Source organism: Dipodomys ordii, unplaced genomic scaffold (assembly GCF_000151885.1).
Source record: "Dipodomys ordii isolate 6190 unplaced genomic scaffold, Dord_2.0 Scaffold51, whole genome shotgun sequence".
NCBI lineage: Eukaryota > Metazoa > Chordata > Mammalia > Rodentia > Heteromyidae > Dipodomys > Dipodomys ordii.
The window spans coordinates 7,755,083-7,779,586 of record NW_012267267.1 but is presented as its reverse complement, the minus strand read 5'-3'; positions in this window follow the sequence as shown (position 1 = coordinate 7,779,586).

Below are 24,504 nucleotides of genomic sequence, written 5' to 3'. Positions count from 1 at the left end.
TTTTTCTACCGAAAGTTATATTGTATAGAAGAGAGATGATCTTATTTCTAGTTAACAATCCTCTATTATTTTTCTACCATGCACGTTTTATCTGCTTCAACCTAGAAACTAAGGCCTTCAGACTTCTGCCAACATTACCCACCTCCACCCTCCTCCCTGAGCAAATCACACTCTATAGTGAAATAGGTCTCTGGAGTTCTCCAAGGGTCCCTTTTCTGACCTCTAACCTTTGCACTCAACATTCTTTCTCCCCTGGAAATGCCTCCTTCAGGCCCCCAGGGTCTATTCATTGGATCCTATTCAGCTCCTGGAGATTGTTCCACAATGCCACTTTCCTTAGAAAACCTTCCCTAGTCCTATAGACAACACACTTTGTAAGATTTGGATGGATATTTCCTTTATTCCTTACTGAAAAATAGAAGATCCTTTAAATTATTTTATTGTATGTTTTAATAAACAATATGTGTCTATAGTAATTACACAATTCAAAAAACTATCAAGAACAAGTTTTCCTCCTGAGTTTAGTGTTCTTTTTTCCTTGTGTGTCTGTATAGAAATGACCTGCGCACACATAAGGGTGTGGGGTTGTGTAGGGGTGTTAACACAAATGGCAGCATATTTTCTTGTCATTCCTACTGAACAGAGTATGATGTTAGTAAAATTACATCAAACATATATAAGAATGTCCCGTAGAAAGAATATGAGGGCTTGGAATATGGCTTGGAACAGTGCTTGCCTAGCATGCATGAAGTCCTGGGTTCCATTCCTCCGTACCATATAAACAGAAAGTGGCATTGTGGCTCAAGTGGTAGAGTGCTAGCCTTGAGCAAAAGAAGCTCGGGGACAGTGCCCAGGCTCTGAGTTCAAGCCCCAGTACTGGCAAAGAAAAATGAAAGAAAGAAAGAGAGAGAGAGAGAGAGAGAGAGAGAGAGAAAGCATGTGAGAAATGAAACCCACCCCATGCTTCTCTAGCCAGGCCATGTGTTCTACAGCTTTGTAAGAGAGAGATAAGGAAGAAAAGGTAGTTTTTTTGTTTTGTTTTGTTTTGTTTTTGGGTCCGGTCGTGGGCCTGAACTCTGGGCCTAGGCACTGTCCCTCAGCTCTTCACCTTAAGGCTAGTGCTCCACCACTTGAGCCACAGTGCCACTTCCGGCTTTTTTTTTTCTGCTTATGTGGTGCTGGAATCAAACCCAAGGCCTCAGGCATGCAAGGCAAGCGTTCTACCACTGAGCCACCTTCCCAGCCCGAAAAGGTAGTTTTTGTTTTTTGTTTTTTATTTGTTTGAACTCATCCCAGGGTTCATGGCTGAGAGATCTATAATAAAAGACAAAATAAAAGCATGTAAATTTCAACAATAGAGACTCAGAGAAAAGGGAAACTGCATTTTTATGGACAGTTATACAGATGTATGAGTTGAGAACAAAAGGTCTTCAACAAAAGAGCTCACGGTAATAAACTTGGGAGAATGGAGCAAAGCCTGTTTGGCATCCTGTAAGACTTCCTCCTATAGAAAATAAGGTAGCATACAACAGAATCTTCAGGGGAGAAGACAGGGAAGTCAGAAGCTGATCTTCCTAGGTTTTATGGCCTTTTCAGGAGAAAAGGATGAGAGACAGATCAAAGAGAACTCCCTGTCCCTGCTGTTTACAAAAACTGTCAGGTGCCATGTTTTCTGATGTTCAGGACACTGTACTCCTCAATAGGTATCTTCCAAAGATAATACACTCTTCAATTTTCCAGAAATATACCCTAGAGATTAGCAATGATCGTTCCTAGATGTACTGTCCATTTTTATCTCATTTAAAATTTCCATTCTACTTTTCTTTACTCATGAGGACTTGGTATGCTTTTTTTGCAAACAGCAGCTCCTAGGTAATGTGCAAAGACTTTTGCTTATATGAGTGGCCTTAAGGGATCTTGGAGAGTTTTCCAGGGGATGTTCATGTCTCTGATCTCCTGTTTCCTTTGTCTAGGGTCCAGATAGGTATGAGTGGTACCTCAGAGAAGCCGGGGCACAGTGGCCAAGGTTCCCATTGGCTAGCTGACCAGGTGGAGCAGCTCCAAGTTGCAGAACAAAGAACATGTGATGGAAGGGCAAGTTCAAGTCCTCTGGCCACCAGAAGATCTACAGCTAAAACAGTGTGGCTTTATCAAGTTTATTGCAGATGAGTTTGAAGACATAATAGCTGAGAATCATTCATCTCTGTGGTCATAGAATCAACTATATTCCTAATCATGGTCCCCTGAATAACTGAGGAGTCTTGCACTTGTGGGGGCCTGTACTTCTCTACTGCCCACACGCCACTCCCTTAATCATCTTAATCAAGCTCACCTTTAACCATCTTGTATCATGTCTGCATTAAAACTATTCTACTATACTTCATTTTCCTCACTTTTTAGAAAAGATTTGACTGTAGTTTCATGTTTCAATTTTTTTCTCTAGGGAAAAGATTAATTTGCAAAACCTGTTTTCAAATCATCAGTGAATATACTGTTGATGTTATTGTTTTCAAGGGAAATAGGTGAGAAAAAGCATTTACAAGTTGTGAAAATAACACCAATCATCAGATTTATTTAGTGATTATTATTCACTTTAAAGTAACAATTTTTTAAAACCTATATTGTGGGAGATTATTTGAATTCACTAAGTCTAAAACAATTGTTTCATGTGATCATGATATCTTTTTTCTTTTCTCTAAATTAATCTGATACTAAAACATGTAAAAATAATAATAATAACTTCTCTACTCTGAGAGCTCACTAGATGTCTGTTGAAGAATGTGTTAAAATCCCAAGCTCTTATATTTTCAGAAAGAACTCATCTTTAATGCCTCTCACTGCAGGGGTCCCCTTTTGATGTGTTTCTGCCCTCATTTTCCAAGAGTAAAATCTCAACCTGTTTTCCTTCCCAGAAAATGCATCATTCCACTTTGAAGCCTGAGATTTGCAGGCCAAGGCCACAGCTTCTGAAGATGAGAATCCAGAGATTCAGTTTGACACCCAGTCACCTATTTGCATTTGATAAGGCTATCCAGATTATAAACCTTAACTTATCCCTCTAAAATTTAATGGCAGGACCTGATCTGCTTTCTGGGTTTGTTGCAATAAGGTCAGGGTCTCCGAAGAGACATGAAGGCATTCCAATACCCCTCTCTCCCGCGCCACCCCCGCCCCCTCCATGGACTTTATGATAGGTGTATGAATATTTGTAATGTCACAGACATTTTGTACTTACTCATATTTTATCGTCTTCAAAAGCTATGTTGTTACTAAAGGATGGATGTTGGGGTATCATAGAATCACAAATGGATGAGTCCTAAAAGTCAGCAGAGAATACTTCTTACTGAAGGAAAAATGTATCACAGACCTGGCCAGCTTCTCTTTCAGAAAGTTTGCTTATAGCTCTTTGAGAGCATTTCTTCCAAATATAATGATGTATCCATTGCATAATATGAGGATATTCTACTATACAGTTATAAAGGCAAAGATTATTCTTGCCCTTCTACCTCATGTCTGGATTTTCAGTATACTAAGAACAGCATTGAGTGTGTGTGTGTGTGTGTGTGTGTGTGTGTGTGTGTGTGTGCATAAGAGCCACCAGATAAACATTCTGTGCATGAAAATGGTTAAGAAGTTCCTAACTTATGAATAGTTCTTAACCTATGCTAGTCATCTCTTAGCTATTAGCCTGGAGCAAGTCCTTTTCCTCATTTGAAAATGACAATAATAGCACCTCTGTGCAAACTCTCATTTTCATGGTGATTAGATGTGCTGTCACATTTAAACATCTAGCAGACCCGGACATCAAAGGCACTGGGAAACCAGCTCCTCTGCTGCCTTCACAACTGATGAGGCCAGAACTTCTTGGGGATTACTGGTCTTCACATCATGATTCTATCTGGATTTCCCAGGAGCAACCATCCTCTCTTTTACTTAGGTTAAAATCCCACCCTACCCCCAAAACTAACCACTCTATGAATAGACAGTATAGGAAGGACAAAGTTGACTCTATAGCCATGCAAAAAGGTTCATGCGGAATAGTCAAAACTTGAGGACATTAGCCCAATGGCACATGCTTGTACTCCCTGATACTCAGGAGGCTGAATGGAGGTTCAAAGCCAGCCTGGACCAGAGAGTTCAGGAAACTCTTATCTCCAGTTAAACACCTCTCTCTCTCTCTCTCTCACACACACATACACACACACACACACACACACACACACACACACAAGCTCAAGTGGTAGAGTGCTAGCCTTGAGCAAAAGAAGCACAGGGAAAGTTCCCAGGCCCTAAATTCAAGCTCTGGGACCTGCACAAAAACAAGCAAACAAAAAACAAACACGAGATTCTGGAAGCTGCTTGGTCTTATAGGTATATTGTGAGAGATTTATGAGCGAAAGAACAGAGGAATGGGCTGGGAATGTGGCTTAGCTGTAGAGTGCTTGCCTAGAATATGTGAAGCCCTGGGTTTGATTCCTCAGTACCGCATAAACAGAAAAGGCCAGAAGTGATGCTGTGGCTCAAGTGGTAGAGTGCTAGCCTTGAGCACAGAGAGGCTCAGGTACAGTGCCCTGCGTTCAAGCCCCAGAACTGGCAAAAAAAAAAGCACAGAGGAAGGTAATGAAAGTGGCCCTGGGGGCTGGAAAGGTGGCTCAGTGGTAGAGTGCTTGCCTTGCAAGCCAGAGGCCCTGGGTTCGATTCCTCAGCACCACATAAGCAAAAAGAAAAAAGCCGGAAGTAGCGTTGTGGCTCAAGTGGTAGAGTGCTAGCCTTGAGCTGAAGAGCTGAGGGACAGTACCCAGGCCCAGAGTTCAGGCCCCATGACCAGACCCCCCAAAAAAAGGGGGGGCTGGGAAGGTGGCTCAGCGGTAGAGTTCATGGCTTGCCAGCATGAGGCCCTGGGTTCAATTCCTCAGCACCACATAAACAGAAAAAGCCGGAAGTGGCGCTGTGGCTCCAGTGGTAGAACCCTAGCCTTGAGCTGAAGAGCTGAGGGACAGCACCCAGACCCAGAGTTCAGACCCCATGATTGGCAAAAAAAAAAAAAGAAAGTGGCCCTGGACTGAATTGGCAGTATTGGGATTAGGGAGGGAGAGGGGCTGGAAGAGCTGGCCACACATATGGCTAGACCAGAGGAGGGAAGGCTCCAATGGGCAGGACACAGGTGAGGACCTGTGTTGTTTGTCTGGGAATAGATATATGAATTCATAAGATTTTGTTCTCTATGTGAATCTGTGTATCTAAGCAAGATAATTACTTAAGAGAAATCATCCATTAGCTCCTTTATTTCTGGTTATTTTATTCACATTGAAAGAGATTTGTTTTTTAACACTCCAGGTACCAGGAGTGGAAAACATCAGTAAAACACCATTTGCTTACAAGAAATCTGACAATTTGTTTACAGTTCATTGACAAGGAATTTACAAGTACTGTACAGTTGTGTGTTAGAGGTTAGAACCAGGAAGACCAAGAAGACCAAGGAAAGGGCACTAGAAAATCAAAGAAGTTCCAGGTACTAGAGGCTCATGCTTGTAATCCTAGCTACTCAGGAGGCTGAGAAGTTCAAAGCCACCCAGGCAAGAAAGTCTGTGAGACTCTTACCTCTAATTAACCACCAGAAAACCAGAAGTGGTGCTATGGCTCAAAGTGGTAGAAGCTAGCCTTGAACACAAAGGCTCGGGGACAACAGTTAGGACCTGAGTTCAAGCCCCATGACCAACAGTGAACAAACAAACACATAAATAAATAAATATAAGAAGTATCTAGTGGTTAGGTTTTCTTTCGCAAATATATGTAGCTTTCTGTATCCCCACCCAATCCCATTTAATTCCCCTTCCAGGTTTGCTTGAAAATAGAAACTAATTATAACTACTATTATTCTTTCCTTCTACAGAAAGTTCAGTCCCATGCAGCATTTTCTTTATGGCTAAATGTCATCAATTTCAGCCATTAGACTTTCCTCTTGTTTGTTGTGGGAAGTTATAAACTCTCTGAAGGACACTTCTAGAACATAGAAAAGACCAGATAAATATTTTCTAAATGGAGAGTGAGTCAGTGGGAAGAATGAAGTTCTTGCCTGGGGTTCCTTTCTCCATGGAGACACACACTTGATTCTTAGTATTGGAGAGGGAATACCACACTGGACCTGTTCCTCCAGAAGTATTGAAAACATGAAAGTTAATATTGTTGGCAGTATCAGTAACACTCAGTATTGTTTAGTGGATTATACCTAAGCAATTATTATTTTTTTATTTTGTTTTTTTTCTCCTGCAGTACTGGGTTTTAAACTCGGAGCTTTATGCTTGCAAGGCAAATGCTCTACCGCTAATACCATACTCTCAGACCTATTTAACTTTTAAACTAAAGAAAAAAGAAATGAGAGAGAAATGGAGAGAGAGAACGGCAGAGAGACAAGACATAGACACAGACAAGAAAAAATCCTATCAGGACACAATTAGGACTGGATAGGACATTCACTTCCAACTCAGTTTTCTAGAACTCTGCAGGAGCCAAACATCCTCTTAGTCAAATTCCCAGATCTAAGGACAACCCCCTAGAAGGAACAGATCTCTCCTCGACAGTGGCTATTGTCTTGCAAACTCAGTTACCTAAACAAAATGTCTCCCGGCTGAGTTGAATGCGATTGATTCTGATTGTATAGGGTGCCTTACCTGAAGCCCCTAGCAGTCTGTCATTTACATAAGAGCCAAGTCTCTTAGGTCATTGCCTAGTGTTCCTGGAGCAGCAGGATGCCAACTTGGTAGTCAGTAGTCACTTGTATAAAAGTTTGCTTTGCTGGGCACCAGTGGCTCACGCTACTCAGGAGGCTGAGATCTGAGGATCAAGGGCAGGAAAGTAAGTGAGACTTTTATTCCAATTAACCACTAGAAAACCGGAAGTGGCACTGTGGCTTAAGTGGGTAGAGCTCTTACCTTGAGCTGAAGAGCTCAGGAACACCAGGCTCAGAGTTCAAGCCCTATGACCACCACCACCAACAACCAAAACCTTGTTTCACAATGAGAAGATTGGGGATATAGCAAGGGCAAATGAATAGCTATAGATGTAGATATTGCATAGTTAAAAATTTAATACATAGAAACAAATTAAAACAGATATGAATGAATGAATTTTTCATGCTAAGGGAATATGTATAGTGTTCTTCTACTTTTTTTTTTTGTCATGAGGCTTAAACTCTGGGCCTGGGTGTTGTCCCTGCCCTCTTCAGCTTAAGACAAGCACTCTACCACTTGAGCCCCAGTGCCACTTCTGGTTTTCTGTGGTTAATTGAGATGTCTCATGGATTTTCCTGCCCGAGCTGACTTTGAACCGTGATCCTCAGATCTCAGCCTCCTGAGTGGCTAATATTACAGGCGTCCTGCTCTTTTTGGTGTTTAATTGGTTTTAAGACTCTGATGCACTTTCCTGCCCCACTTGGCTTTGAACTACAATCCTCAGATCTCAGCCTCCTGAGTAGTTAGGATGACAGAGATGAGCCACCAGCACCCAGCTTCTATGTTCTATTTCTAAGGTATATCAGATTTCTGTCTACTCCATATTTTAAACCATGTTTTCTGGATTTGATCACCTGCAGTATGTGTATTTATTATACCGGAGAGTTTTTTGTTTTTGTATTTACAAAGGCAGTCTTCATTCTACTCTTCATTTTTGACCCTAGAGGCTGAGTTCTACAACCCTCACCATACCTTTAAGCATTTGGTAATAGTAAACATTGGAAATAGAGAAAATGAAAATGCCAGGCACTGGTGATTGCACCTGTAACCGTAGATACTCAGGAGGTTGAGGTCTGAGAGTTGCGGTTCAAAGCTAGCCTGGGCAGAAAACTCCATTGAGATTCTTTTTTCCAGTTAACCACTAAAAAGCCAGAAGTAGAGCTGTGGCTCAAGTGGTAGAGCAATAGCTTTGAGCAAAAATATCTCAAGGAAATTACCTAGGCCCTAAGTTCAAGCCCCAGGACCAGCAAAAAAAAAAAAGTGTGTGTGTGTGTGTGTGTGTGTGTGTGTGTGAGAGAGAGAGAGAGAGAGAGAGAGAGAGAGAATTAAAGAGAGGGAGAGAAGGAGGGAGAGAGAAGAAGGGAAGGAGAGGGAGGGAGAGAGGATATGGAGAGAGAGATAAGAAAGAAGGAAACATTATTAAGGATTACTGATACCTTTTATATAGCTCTTTTCCATCCATCCACACATTACAAAAGTATGAAACAGACTTTCTCCACATAGGCTGAGATCTCAGGAAATGTGGTGGAGGTAGAATTTTGTTCTTTCCCCCCAGCTTCTGAGATTGTATCCTGAGAGGTAGCTGCAGGAATGTTAGTGTAAAATGGAAAATGAATAATACCAAAGTAACTACCCTAAGCTGGAGACTTCTGTGTCATTATACAGAGTCAGTTTTCAATTATGTGGGCTAATGAGGTCCAGCAATAGGATGGGTAATTGAAATCCACAAAGAATTCCCAGGCCTCATTTGGAAAACTATTTCAAGCTTCTTCTTGAACATCTGAACATGCAAGAAACAGATTGGGATAATTGTTCATCTTCTATTGTCTCAGATGGTGTGGAACTAGCCATCATCTTTTGTTCGTCTTTCACTTACTCACTTAGAATACGCTCCTGGCCAGGCACCTTTAAGCTTCTTTTCCTAAGGTATCTCATTAATGTCCCTAGCTCCTCATCTTTTCTATTTTGTTTGTTTGTTTTTTGTTAATAAAGAGGCAACTTTATTGAGACGGTTCCTACACTGACGGGCCAGGGCCGCAGCACAGGCTGGGGAGCTGATACTGTGTCCTCGTCTTCATAATCTTTATAACACTGTTATAATCAGTGTTCAAAATAAGGTATTTCTAAATCCAGGTATATCCTTATGGCATTTTGAAACCTTATGAAAAAGCTGGAAAGACTTAAAGTTCAATTCAATTGAATTCATGGCAATTTTGGTTTGTTAATCAATTTACCTGGTGATGAAATTTGAACTTTAAAGTTAAACAATCTTTTGCTTCTTCCTAAGCATGCATCCACAAGAAAGTATCTTAGTTTTCATGTTTCATTCAACATTCTAACCAGTAAACCTGTGTTGTTATAAAGATTAAAACAGATGTTTTCAAGCGCCTAATATAAATACTACTCAGCTTATGATGGAGTTATATCCCAATAAACTCATCCTTGATTGGAAATGTTGTAAGTTGAAAATATATCTAGAACACATAACCAACAAAACAGGGTAGCCTAGCAACACATTTCATTGTAGAGCATCATTGCATTGTTTACCTTCATAATCATCTGACTGACTGGGACCTGTGACTATCTACGGCTGCCCAGCATTGCCAGACAGTATTGTACTGCATAGCCCTAACCTGGGAAAAGATCCAAATTCAGAATATGGGTACTCTCACTTTGGCACTAATATAAATTCTAAAAACAATCATTTCAATCATCATGAACCAAGGACTGTTGGTACATTACTTGCATTAAAACATTCTCTTTCTTGCCTATCTATCAGTTTGATGCTGAGACCATTTACTCTGATTTTTGTCCTGTATTGTTACCTGCCACTCTGTAATGTTTCCAACTTGAAAAGCTGAATTGTAATAACCTTTGGATAGCAAAGGGCTGGGATTGTAGCTCACTGATAGAGTACTTGCCTCGCATGCACAAGGCCCTGGGTTTGATCCTCAGAACTGCAACAAACAAACAAGGATAAACAACTATTCTCAGAAAGGTAGTTTCCCCCTTTTCATAGTCCTATATTTTCAGCATGTGGAATCATAGATCTCACACATTGACACTCCTGTTTCAGCTAATTTCAGATCTCTACGCATCACCCAAGGAGCAAGGATTTCTGAAATGGTAGTGCTCCTTTTCCTGATGTGTTTTGCTTAGATGGCATCATTTGAATAGTTACCAAAATTTGTTCTATTTTTGTAATGAGTGAAGAACAGTAATGATACAATGATAGAGACAGGGCAGGGCTTAAGTGGTAGAGTACTTACCTAGTAAGTGTTAGACCCTGAGGAACACACACACACACACACACAGTAAATATAACTATGACATGATAGATGATATTCCCAAATGGCAGACCTAATATTCCCAAATAGTGACCTAACATGAGTAGTTACTGGATTTGTGTCTATCTTATTTATGTTCATGTGTGAAGGGTAAGAATGAAATGTAACTCTGTAAGCCTGTGCATAAAATGCTGGGAGTCTATCTTCTCAGACTGCCTAAAAGAAGAGAGATATTGGTGGGAGACATGAAGAATTCCTGTACTATGGAGAATGTAACTGTATACACAAAAGAGCACTGCTGTGATTAGGTCTCAGAGGAATCAAGGGATGAGAGAAATGGTACAAGTGAGAAAGTACACACAGATTCTCACTCAAGGCCAGATTCTCTTTAATTTGACAAATTTCTTCCTCCTCCTCCTCCTCTTTGTCCTCCTCCTCCTCCTCCTCCTGTCCATTGTAGGGCTTGAACTCAGATCCTGGATGCTGTCCCTGAGCCTCTTTGTGCTCAAGGCTCTACCATTTAAGCCACAATGCCACTTCTGGTTTTTGAGTAGTTAATTAGAGACAAGAGTCTCACAGACTTCCCTGCCCAGGCCAGCTTCAAACCATGATCCTCAGATCTCAGGCTCCCAAGTAGCTAGGATTACAGGGGTGAGCCACCAGTTCTAAGTGTCATTTTGAGAAAGTAGGAATATCTGCTCCATTTTGTATGTTTTTCCCTACTTCTGCTTCCCCTTCCCACCTTGTTGGCATGCCAGACCTGTGAGTCTTAATCACTCTAGCCCATGTAAACCACCTCAATTAACACCATGAGGAGTGGAAATATACTATGGCCACCAAAGCCTGCCCAAATTGGAGAATCATGGGCAAAAATATGGCTGCTATTCTTTAAACTATTAAGATTAGGTTCATTTCTTAGACAGCAAAGGAGAACTCAAATGATGTGGATTTTCCAGGGCAGAACCTCAGCTTCAAATTGTTCTAATAGTCGTTTAATTCTATCAATATCAAGTTATCTTTTTTTTTTTTTCCGTGTTGGTCATGGGGCTTGAACTCAGGGCCTAGGCGCTGTCCCTGAGCTCTTTCACTCAAGGCTAGTGCTCTAGCTCTTTGAGCCACAATTCCACTTCCTTTTTTTGGATGGTTAATTGGAGATAAGAGTTTCTCGGGGGACTTTTCTGCATGGGCTGGCTTTGAATTGCGATCTTTAGGTCTCAGCCTCCTAAGTAGCTAGGATCACAGGCCACCAGCGAGCATCTTTTATCCTTTGTTCTGAGCAACGATACTCCTGTTTTCTTTCTTTCTTTCTTTCTTTCTTTCTTTCTTTCTTTCTTTCTTTCTTTCTTTCTTTCTTTCAGCACCTGGGATTGAACTCAGAACCTCAAATGCTCTTGCTCTGATTTTTTGCTCCTGGCTGATGCTGTTCCACTCCATACACCTGGTCCTGGCTTGTTGCTAGTTAATTGAAGATACATACCTCAAGGATTTGTCTGCTCATACTGACTTGGCACCTCAATCCTCAGATCTTAGTTTTCTGAATAGCTAGGATTAATACTTGAATTTCTTGCTCACGGTAAGTGCTCTCCCACTTGAGTCATTCCTCCAGTATGGCATTGTGCTGATTAATTACAAATGGTGTCAGATGGACTTTTCTCCTTGGGCTGGCCTCTAACCACGTTCTTCCTAGTCTCAGCTTCCTGAGTATTTTGGATTGCAGATGTGAGCTACTGGCACCCAGCTGTGTCCATGGATTTTCAAAGGTGAATGATATTGTGAAAAAGGTGTTGGTCTTTGATGAATGCCTTTTATAGGCTCATGCCTATCATCCTAACTACTCAAGATGGTGAGAGCTAAGGATCAAGGTTCAAAGCCAGCCAGGGCAGGAAAGTCTGTGAGACTCATCTCCAATTAATCACCAAGAGCCAGAAATGAACTTGTAGCTCAGAGTGCTAGCCTTGAGCATAAAAATGCAGGGACTGAGTTCAAGCCTCAAAGCCAATACAAAACAAGAAGTAAAAACAACTAGCAAGTATGAATGCTACATGAAAGTAAAGTTTAAAACTCTTGGTTGCTTGGAAATACAGAAATATTTATCTTGGCTCTACATATATATTCACTACCAGAATTCCCATGTACTACTGTCTTGTTTATATTGAGCTAGAAAAAGGAGGACAACAATGAGAGATTGGAACACACAGGAAATATAACTGTATTTCCTTTAGAAAGTAATAGAATGATTCATACCCTTATACTCATCATTTTTATTCCCTACTTGGTTATTTTGGTGGGGAGGGAGGGAAGAGGCACAGTGTCTCACTATATGGACAGCTCAGCTGGCCTTGAAGTCATGATCTTTCGCTTCAGGACTAGAGTGCAGGGATTACAGATGTGTCCCGCCACAACCAGCTCCCAATCTTAGTGTATTACCTAACCGTTATTTTAGGAACAAGAAAATAAATAAGCCACCCTCTTTCCATCAAAATGCAATTTTTTCATTTTCTTTTTTTTTTCTTTTCTTTTTCCAATCCTGGGGCTTCAACTCAGAGCCTGGATACTGTCCCTGAGCTTCTTTTTTTTTGCTCAAGACTAGCACTCTACCACTTGAACCATAGCACCACTTCCACCTTTCTCTGTTTATGTGATACTGAGAAATTGAAGCCAGGGCTTCATGCCTCCCAGGCAAGCACTTTACCATTAAGCCACATCCCCAGCCCCTCACTTTCTGCTTTTTTCTAGAGATATTAACTGTGATCCTTATTTAATTTTATTTGTTTACATGTTTATTTTTATTTCTTTCTTTCTTTGTGTGTGTGTGTGTGTGTGTGTGTGTGTGTGTGTGTGTGTGTGAGTCTCATGGTCTCAAACCTGCTAGGTAAAAGCTACCTCCACAGCCTGTCCCTTTCTTTGTAGTTGGTTAGTTATGTAACATATCTTTCACAAGCATATAGACAAATATGAAGCCCAACCAATGAGGAAAGCAGAACAGGGGAATAAAGGAGTGTTTGCAGTGTCTCTGGAGACTTGTAGGGATGGTGTTCCATGGTCAATTCATTTTTCTCCATTTGTTCAGTCAATAAACATTACTACAAATATGGTAAGTATGTTACATTTCTTAACATTGCTTAGCTGTGTAACTATTTGTTCACTGGTATTCTTCCCAATTAATCTATAAAGTAAATATGAGGCCAGGTCTGGTTGTTGTTTTTTTTCTTTCCTTAGTCATTTCTATTTTTCTAGCATCCGACATAATGCCTCACATGCAATTCCTCAGGAGGATTTAGGCAAATATTGGTTGGATTAAAGTAGGGGAATTGCAAGTCTAGAGGACACAGTTGCCAAAACCAGAGATGTAGAAAAAGAACTAAAGAGAAAATGGCTGTTAAATGTAATGATGTTGTGAATCTATATAGCAAAAGGGGAGAGAATGTGCTCTAATGTACTTCATAATAAATGTGGTCTACTTGATTAATGCTGCTAGTTAGAATTTAGGCTTTGGGGGTAGAAATGATGAAGCCATCTCTGGAGACATTGTGTATTCAGTTCATTTAATATTTATATTGAGGTTCCTAACTTAGCATCCTCCAGGAGACCAAAAATGATTATTGGAATATGCAGAGTGATACTCAGGAGTATGAGGCATGAGCCCCCACTCTCCCAGCCCCAGATAAATCAACATATATTGAGTTAAATTTAGATATTCTTCTCAAGAGTGGAGGGAGTTTTCCAACATATTCAGAAGGGAACTAACATCTTTTCCATCTCTTTCTCTATAAGACTCCAGGGGAAGTTTTACAAGTACGTTTGCTATTTACAATGAATGATAATAATAAAGCATGCAATAGCCTACCTTTGGGTCAATAATAACTCTAAAAATTCATTGGCTTAGGGTAGAATTTCATATTCCTCTTATCCTTTTCCTCCATTAGACCCTCTCAAGAAGCAGCACCTCTTGGTTTTTTGTGTGTTTTTTGTTTTTGCCAGACCTCGGTCTTGAACTCAGGGCCTGGGCACAGTCTCTGAGCTTCTTTTGCTCAAGGCTAGCATTCCACCTCTTGAGCCACAGTGCCACTTCCAATTTTTTCTGTTTATGTGGTACTAAGGAACGGAACCCAGGGCTTCATGCATGCTAAGCAAACACTCTAGAACTAAGCCACTTTCCCAGCCCTGTGTATCTTTTTTATGATCATAAAGCTTATTAGTTTATTTGATTACTACTGTGGTAGCAGACCAGAAAAAAGAAAGAGTGATAATGATGGTCAGAGAAAGATATACTTTTATATTTATGTGATACAGCATTGGATGGTAAAGGTGAAGCCTTCCTGCATTTGACTTCATGAATATTGCACACCTGGCAGAGAATCATTAAACATAGGACTTGGCTTATTTCATTATGAAGTGAAATAATCCTTAAACAGACAGTAAATAATCAAATAGAATGAATTCTTCATTTCAGAGAACATGTCTTGACATAGAAGTTCTGGTCTGTAGACGTCTATAGCCCAGATAAGAAGCAGGAAGCAAGGAAGGAGGCCAGAGTAGGCAAGAGTAGCGGCATTATGGAGGAGAGCTCAGCCTAAGTTTCCATCCTTTTCCTGTTGTACCATACACTGTCAACACTATCATAACCTTTCAATACTCCCAGAAAATGTAGAGACACACAAAAGTACTGTCAATGGAGAATTAGCATTTTTGTTTCTCTTTTCCCATACAAATGTCCAAATAGCCTGAGTGTCTAAGCTTATCTCTCCTTCTTGTAACAATACAGAAACCAGTTCTAGAAGCCTATAGGAATAAAGTGTCTTCCAGTATTTTCACAAGCTAAATAAACTATTGTCTATTCAAGTTCCTAGTATCTAGGCCCAGTGAGTTCTCTTAACTATCTTCCCTTCCAGGAACACCAGAACCAGTAGTTAGTATACTAGAAGAATCACATACAGTTAAATGACTTGCACTAGAGACAGATGTAAAACCCAGCTACTAAATATATGGTAAGGACTTTCTGTTGCAAAGACTAAATAGCCATTCACCAAATCTGTCTATAATCTTCCAGAAACATTTTGCAATCATTTTCAATGGAATGTAATCATATGGTGATATTTTAGCAAATAGAATGTGAACCAAAGTGATAATGTAAAAAATTGTAGTCCTGCTCAGTAACTACCTGTTTTTCCATAACACTTAATCTTTTGATTTTTTTTTTTTACTTATCCCCTTGGTTTAGTGACAATAAGTATGGTGACATGTGAAGTTGAAGGTCATAGAGTCACAAAATAACAGAGTACTGTGTCTTCCCTAGAAAGAAAACCACCTTCCAACCAGAATAGATGTTTTGGACTTTGTATGAATGAAAAACATTGTGTGTGTGTGTGTGTGTGTGTATGTGTGTGTGTGTCTGTCTGTCTGTCTGTCTGTCTGTCTGTGTCTGTCTGTGTCTGTCTGTCTGTGTCTGTGTGTGTACGTGCCAGTCCTGGAGCTTTGGGGCCAGGGCACTGTCCCTTAGCTTTTATTCTAAGGGCTGGCACTCTACCACTTGAGCCACAGCTCCACTTGTAGGTTAATTGGAGTCTCATGGATTTTGCTGCCTGGACTATCTTCAAAATGGGATCCTCAGATCTCAGCCTCCAGAGTCGTAAGGATTATAGGTGTGAGCCACTGGGCCAGGAACTATTTTCTGGGGAAAGGAGTATGTATATTGTTGTTGTATAATATTCAAATGTATGATATATAGTAACATCTCTTTAGTAAAGGATCTGAGTATGTAGTACACTAAATTAGAAAAATACATGGTAGCCTGGCTTTTTAGAGCTTTATGGATTTGAAATTTGTAGACAAAGTATTTGGAGCAGTGATATAGGAAGAGTGCTTTACCACAGTGGGTAAAAGCTGATAGTCCTTTGCTATGCTCATAGATCTTTTGTAATCATTATGAAACTCATAGCTATTGGAAGTTTTTCCCCAGGTCATGACAAACATATTAAAACGCACCTTTATTCTCTCAGAGTATACAAATGAAATTGAATTGCAATCAATTTGATGACATAACTCTACAATGTAATAATGCCTAAACATTTAATAACTTTAATTAATGTTATAGATTTTAAATATTGAAATTAGAACTATTTCTTTGATTTTGAAACATTTAAATGTAAATGTAACATAGTTCTCTGCATGAGACATTATTTAACTTCATATGAGTATTAGCTATTTAATGCTCATAACCACATTGTTATTCCAGTTTACAACAGGAGAAACTGGAATCTAAATGATCTGAAACCTTAACATCTAAGAGACTGAAGAATGGATTCAAATAGAGAAGAGCTATGCTTTTTTGTTCTTTCTCTGGACCAGGTAATAAACATTTTTTTATTGTGAAAATACCGTACAGAGGGGTTACAATTGCATGGGCAAGGTAATGAGTACATTTCTTATCAAGCATTGTTGCCTCCTCCTTTGTTTCCCCTTCCCATCCCTTCCCATTCCCACCCCACCCCTACCCTAGCCAAAGTTGTAAAGTTCATTTTTCTATATAACGTCTTGTACATCTCATTGTTGCAATGGGTCCACCTGTATCCCCTTTTAAACAATTTGAACAAACATTTTTTTTAAGACAGGGTTTTACTATGTAGCCCAGGCTGGCCTTGAACTCAAGATCCTCCTGCCTCTGCTTCGAACTGTGATCCTCAGATCTCAGCCTTGTGAATAGCTAGGATTACAGGCATTAGCCACTGGCTCCCAGCTGACATAGCCTTATTTTTTTAGGAGATCTATATCTGTATCTATATCTGTATGCAGGTTCAATTCTTCCAAGACAAGAAACAACTGTACTATAATCATCCATCCTCAGAAACATCTTCATCTTCCTCTTCTTATATTTTTGTCTGTCCTGGGGCTTCAACTCAGGGCCTGGGCACTTTTGCTCAAGGCTAGTACTCTACTACATGGAGCCACAGCTCAACTTTTGATTTTATTTTTTTGGGGTCCAGTCGTGGGGCCTGAACTCTGGGCCTGGGCGCTGTCCCTCAGCTCTTCAGCTCAAGGCTAGCGCTCTACCACTTGAGCCACAGCACCACTTCCGGCTTTTTTCTTTTTGCTTATGTGGTACTGAAGAATCGAACCCAGGGCCTCAGGTATGCAAGGCAAGTGCTCTACCACTGAGCCACCTTCCCAGCCCCAACTTTTGATTTTCTGATGGTTAATTGGAGATAAATTTCAGGGACTTTTCTCCCAGCCTGGTTTTGAACCATGGACCTCAGATCTCAGCTTCCTGAATAGCTAGGATTCCAGAAGTGACTTACTAGCATCTGTCTTAGCATCTTTATCTGCTTTCATTTCCTCTTAGTCATTATTTTTCTTGTTCTTTTCATCTGTATAGATTTCTCTCTCTCTCTCTCTCTCTCTCTCTTTCTTTTCTGGATGAGGCTTTCAGCTCAATAGGCAGCAGTATCTGTTTCATGTTTTACCTTCAGCCTAATAGCCTTCTGTTATTGTCTTAGTCAGCAGAGCTGTTGCACATCTCACCCTGCTTCATTCAGCCCAACATCACCAATGGATAGGCCAGAATGTTCTTTGATTTGAGCACCATACTCAGAACAGACAAGAAGTCTGAAAGAAGCACCATACTCAGAAAAGACAAGAAGTCTGAAAGAAGCCTCTTTGGTGCAGTGGGATTCTTGAACTTTTTCATTTCCAAAACCTTTAGGAGAGATAGAATTTTCATTTCTCTTTTATAATTAGCCTTCTCTACTTTCACCATGTCTTTTCTGGTTTTGTTGTTGTTGTTTTGGTTTTTGTCAGTTGTGGGTCTTGGACTCGGGGCCTGGGCACTGTCCCTGAGCTCTTGTGCTCAAGGCTAGTGCTCTACTACATTAAGTCACAACTCCACTTCCAATTTTCTGGTGGTTAGTTGGAGATAAGAGTCCCATGGACTTTCCTACGGGGCTGGCTTTGAACCATGATCCTCAGGTCTCAGCTTCCTGAGTGGCTAGGATTACAGGAGTGAACCACCAGCACTCAGCCACCATGTCTTAAGCAGACAGACATGGTCCTTTACCTCTGTGACTGTTTCTAAAAGAGCTTGGAGAAGTTGCCAAAAACATCTGGGTACTTCCTCTTCTGTTCTTGCTGGCAAGTTTTCACAAAGAATGCAGATGACAACATTTTGTCTCAGCTGTGCAGGATTGTCTTTGCCCATGCTTAACTGTTTTTCCTCAGTCACCCAGTTGACAAAGAATTACTCAGTGCTCATCTGGGTCTCACTTGTCTGGAAACAGACTTGGTACAGCTATGGCTGTGAAAACAAAAAATTATGAAAATGCCATTTATATTAGTACAAAAATTTAAATACACAAGATTAAATGCAACAAAAGCAGTTCAAGAATGTTTTCTTTAAAATGATGTCATATGGGTGAGAGACATTAAAAACAAACCTAAATCAATGGAAGAAATCAAATAATCCATTAGTTTGACTCTTGACATATATATTTAATACAATTCTAAACAAAAGCCCTGGTGGCTTTTTTTTTGTGGAAATTAGCAAAATGATTCTAATATCTATATGAAATTCAAAGAATCTAGAAAAGCCAAGACTACTTGGAAGAACAAATTTGGCAGACTTAGCTACAGAGCCATCCCTGGAATTCAGTGGGAAAAAATGGTGTTGGGCTAGGTGCCTGTGACTCATACCTGTCATCCTAGCTACAGCAGAGGCTGAAATCTGAGGATCACAGTTTAAAACCAGCTGAGGCAAGAAAGTCCATGAGACTCTTATCTCCAATTAGCCACTGGTAAACTGGAAGTGGCATTGTGGCGCAAAGTGGTGAGCACTAGCCTCGAACAGAAGAGCTCAGGGACAGCACTAAGGCTCAGACCCATGACTGACAAAAAAAAAAGAAATGGTACTATGTCAATACATAGTCTTGTTAAAAGTTTAACTTAAGGTAAAGCATGGTCTTTATGTGAAAATAAGATAACCTTCCAGATGAAAACATAGTGAAAAAATATATATGTTTATAGTTAGCATTGAGAGTCTGCTCATGAAAAAAAGACAGTATTGAGAGAGAGAGAGAAATAAGCCACAGATCAAATTACGCTATTTGCAATAGAAATTCTGAAAATGGATCCGCATCCAGAGTATAAAGACTTTCCACATATACATGAGAAAAAGTCAATTTAAACACACAAAGAACAATTAAATAGATATTTAACAAAGAAAAGTATATGACCAAACAGCATCAATCATCATAAAAGCACAGATTAGAAATTCTAATGATATATTCATGTATTCTCACTTTTATGGCTTAACTTTATAAGCCTGATACTGCTAAATGATAGGAAAGAAAGGAAACAATTGGAACTTTGTTGCTAATGTGAATATATGTTGGCCTACTCTACTTTGGAAAATTGTCCTATAGTATATAGAAACATTATATAACACATATCTGTAGCCCACTTCGGTATACATAAGTACCCATATATTGATAACAGAATGGAATGATTATGTCTACCAACTGACAAGGGAATGTTTACGATGGCTTTACTTGTAATATCCAAATGCTTGAACATCTCAAATATCATTAAGTTGTAACACTTTCTCACTTGTAATAACATAGGTGGATCCCACAGATGATATGCTAAGGAAGAATACTAGTCACCAAAAGATGTAAATATATATTATGAAACTCAAAACTAGGTAAAATGTATTAAATGGTTATAAATGTGATTTTCAGTATATTTTGAGGATTTTAGTATGAAGGAAGATTAGCAAACTGAGAGGGAACAAAAAATAAAAGACTTTTGAGATGGTGGAACTGTCCTCTATGTTGATTTGTGTCATTCTATACCATGAATATGTATGTGTGTGTCTGTGTGTGTCTGTGTGTGTGTTATTAGGTTAATTGTAGAATTCAATTCAATTTCCTGTCAGTAGTACCTCATAATGTGACCCTACTTAAAGTAAAGTTCATAAAGGTGACTGTTATTTAGGTCTTTAGTGTGGGGATCTAATCCAAGGTGACAATGATGTCAATAAATAGGAAGAGAAGGATGCTCATATGAAGGAAAGACTATGAAGAGGCAGCAAGGCAAAATCCTAGAGTCTTTCAGGGTGCCAGCTCAGCCAGTCCCTAAATCATGGACTTTTAGCCACACAATCATGAGAAAATAATTTGTTGTTTAAGCCACCAAAATCTAGTTTGTAATGACAGCTTTAGCAAATTAATACAGTATTCACATATCAAAAGTCATGTTTACTGCCTATGATGTATGTGCTTTACTTTCCATAAGTTACTCAGTAACAAAACATTTTAAGTAAATTCCATTTTCTTCCAGTACACAGCCCAGTGTGTACACACTTTAAACTTGTCTTAATACCTAAAGATTTTCTTCATGGCAGGCCCATGTTTTTAACTCTTCTTTAAAGTCTATCTTAGTTTTTTCAAAGATAAATTTCTTTTGTTTTGTTTTGTTTGTCAGTTGTGGGGCTTGAACTCTGGGCTTGGGTACTGTCCCTCAACATTTCAGCTCAAGGCAAGTGTTCTACCACTTAAACCACAGTGCCACTTCTGGTTTTCTGGTGGTTGATTGGAGATAAGAGTCTCATGGCCTTTCCTGCCTGGGCTGGCTTTGAACAGCGATCCTCAGATCTCAGCCTCCTGTGTAGCTAGGATGACAGGTGTGAGTCACTGGCACCCAGCTCCTAAATTTATTTTTCTAAAGGCAAGGAGGAAAATGGGGGAAAAGATATGGATATAGTGTGATCTTATTATTTTGAGCACTTCAGTAAGACCAAATTAAGATCTCATTTCTAAATCTATTAATAATTCTTGGAACAAACCTGGATGTCTGTCTTACCCTCTTTGTACTTCTCCTTTTAATTCTGGAAAACAGTGATAATTATACTTGGCCAAGACCTCCCAAGTAGTGAACATTACTGAGATAGCATCATAAAATTGTACAGAAATGGCGCTATGCAAATAGAGAAGCTGTTATTATTCTCAGTCTAGTAAAAATCATGATTTGGAAGATAGCCTTCAAAGATCTGTAATCTTATGAGAACATCATTTCTCCACTTCCTTATGTTTCTCTCTCACTTGGCTATAGGTCTTCAAAGCAGTGTCTGGGGTCATAATGACATATGCCAACTCTGCCTGATGAATGGCCTTCCAGAGTTATTATTCTCTGCTCAAGCTTACTTTTGTGTTTTGTTGATCATAAACAAAACCTACCCATCTTCTAAAATGTAGAGATGTTCACATTCTAAAGACTTGTTTGAATTTCTTCCTCTTACAGAATATAAAATAAATCTTGCCTTATTTGTACTTTCTAACGCCAACATAATCTTATGTGCAATGCAAGAGAACTATTGCTACTACTGCTAACTACAGCTGCCACTCACTTAATGCTACCTTGTCCCAGGTACTGATATGGATATATGTATTTTGTATATACATATATGAATATATTTCCCTATGAAGGAAAATGAGACAGAAATAATTTAAATGAATAATTCTCAAGATGACACAGGAAGTAAATGCCAAACCGTGTGATGTATCTAATATCTTGCATAAAATACATACTTGTTATGGTTGGAGAATGTCCTCAGAAATTCATGGGTTAGAAACTTAATCCTCAATTTCACTTGTTAACAGTATGTCCAACTATATGATTAGGACTAGATGAGGTCATGAGGAACAGAGACCTGAGCTAACATGATTAGCCCACCTCCCCACAGTGAGAAGACCCTTACCACATGAAACTAGTTGCCACTAGTTGCCACTAATATGCTATTGGAATTCTCAGCTGTCAATATCTTGAGCCAAATAAACTTCTGTTCTTTAATTTTTTTTCTGATCTACTGTATCTTTTCCTAGCAACAAAAACAAAGATAGCACTATATTAAGTGTTCGGTAAAATGTATAGAGATTTCAATAAAGACCCTAACTCTCATACTGAGAAGGAGCCTAAAACTTTGTGCTACATTGTCAGAGAAATCTAAAATTCCAAATTTTGAAATAAGACTCCTAGGAGGATTTATATAAAATTTAGAAAGGCAATGAGAGGGAAAATATTGCTTGTTCATAGAAAGTGCTGTAAAAATTACATGAAGTAATACATATATTTAGAGCAATACTTGGAACATGGAAAACCTAAGGTTTATTATTATTATTATTATTCCTGATCCTAGAATAAAAGCCAGAAGAGTGTAAAATGTTGAGTACATTTCAAGCACTGGTGACTCATACCTATTGTCCTAACTACTAAGAAGGCTGACATCTGAGGACTGAGATTCAAAGCCAGCTCTAGTAGGCTCTCCAATTAAACACTGAAAAATCCAGAAGTGGTGCTGTAGCCCAGGGTTCTATGATCAGCAAAACAAAAACAAGAAAATGAAGTTGAGTGCCTACATTTTGTTACTTCACTGATTGGGTTCAGAGTTTACCTACAATATTTTTCAGCTGTGTGATCTTAGGTAAATTGATAATTATCTCGGCCAAATTTCCCCTAGTGTATAAAACAAAATAGTCTATAAAGCTGTGTAATCCTAGCTACTCAGGAGGCTGAGATCTGAGGATCGTGGTTCAAAGCAAGCCCCGGCAGGAAAGTCTGTGAAACTCTTATCTCGAATAAACCAAAGTGGTGCTGTGGCTCAAGTGGTAGAGTGTTTGCCTTGAGCTGAAGAGCTGAGGGACAGCACCCAGGCCAGAGTTCAAGCCCCACGAATGACAAAAACAAAACAAAACAACAACAACAAAAGTCTATAAAATAGAATAATAATGGTATGTATTTCTATGGTTGTGGTAAGGATAAATATTTTAAATACTGTATACAAGACTATATTTAGAAATATTATCCTTATCCATAAGTGCTTGAGATTCATAATACCATAATATTTTTATTTTTATTTTATTTTATTTTATTTGCCAGTCCTGGGGCTTGAACTCAGAGCCTGGGTGCTGTCCTGAGCTTCTTTTGCTCAAGGCTATCAGTCTACCAAATAAGCCAAAGTGCCACTTCCGGCTTTTTCTCTTTATGTGGTACTGAGGAATTGAACCCAGGGCTTCTTGCATGTTAGGCAAGTACTCTACCACTAAACCACATTCCCAGCCCTACCATACTATTTTAGTTCTAAGTATTTATATATTCTATCTCATTTCATGTAAGTCCTGTCACAAGTATGCAAGTCATTGCTATTATTATTGTTATTTGTAATGTCTGGCATACAATATGCTCAATATCAGCTAATTATGTTAATAAAGAGGCTTAGGATAATTTCTAGATTTTCATCTTGGATCTTTTTTATAGGTTCCTTAGGATCATTGCTTAATGGCACCACTCTGGGGGTCAACTGGTCTATCTCAATGATTCTATTACAAGAAGAAAGACTTGAGGTAGATAGACTGTGAATTACAGACAATAAGTACAAAGAAGTGCCTTTGATGCATCAAAAAGTCTGGGTACAAAAGTAGTTAGATCTTACAGTACTCTGTGAGCTCTTGCTAAAGATAGGCTTTAAGAGATAGGCTTTATTCACAGGTAATGGAAAGATATTGCCAGATTATATTTAAAAAGTGGGGAAAACAGATCTGGCTTCATAATGGGCATACTTGGGAAACCATGTGGGGACTACATTATCAGTTGTAAGATATTTAAGATTGGAAACTTGATAATCCTAGTTGGAGAGCAGATGAGGGTTTAGAGGAGACTTTTGCAGAGAGATGAGGAAGGAGAATGAATAGAAAGATAGAATCTAGTAGAAGTAAGTGACTGAATGTGTGAGCATTAACGAAGGATGGCTTTAAATGACGTAGCCTGGTGACTGGTTAGAATGTCAGGATGACTTGATTTGTAAGGACACATAGACCCAGTTGAGTCTATAAGTCAACTCAGTGGCACTTCTAAGAGATGAAGGTCAGGAAGAAAGATATTGGTTTATCTACAGACTCAAAAGAATACTCCGAAATACTAACATTAGAGAGTAGGTGGAGAGGTTGGAAACAGTTATATAGAAAAGCTTTTAGAGAAGTAGGAAGAGAACTGAGAGAGAGAGAGAGAGAGAGAGAGAGAGAGAGAGAGAGAGAGAGAGAGAAAGTGCAGAGCACAGTTACCAAAGCTACGGAGCTAGAGAAGGATTTTTCCAAAAGGATAAATGTTGAATTTTGAAGCAGGATAATCACCAAAGTAGTTGCTGGTGATCCCTGCCAGAGCAGAGATAGTGGAATGTAAGATCTAGTATCTGGATTGCCTGAAGATGGTAAAAAGGGAGGGGAATTTGCTACCTTTATAAGGTAACAAATGGAAACTGTTCTTCCCAGACATTTGGTTCTAAAGAAAAGAAGCCAGTGAGGTTGAAGGATTATGGAAAATGCAGAGTTAGCGAAAGATCTTGCTTAGGACAGGGAAGCTTTGAGAGTAAGACTGAAGAAAGATGTGAAACAAGAACATTAACAAAGCCACTCATGAAAGATGATGGAATGGAGTGAATGATTAGA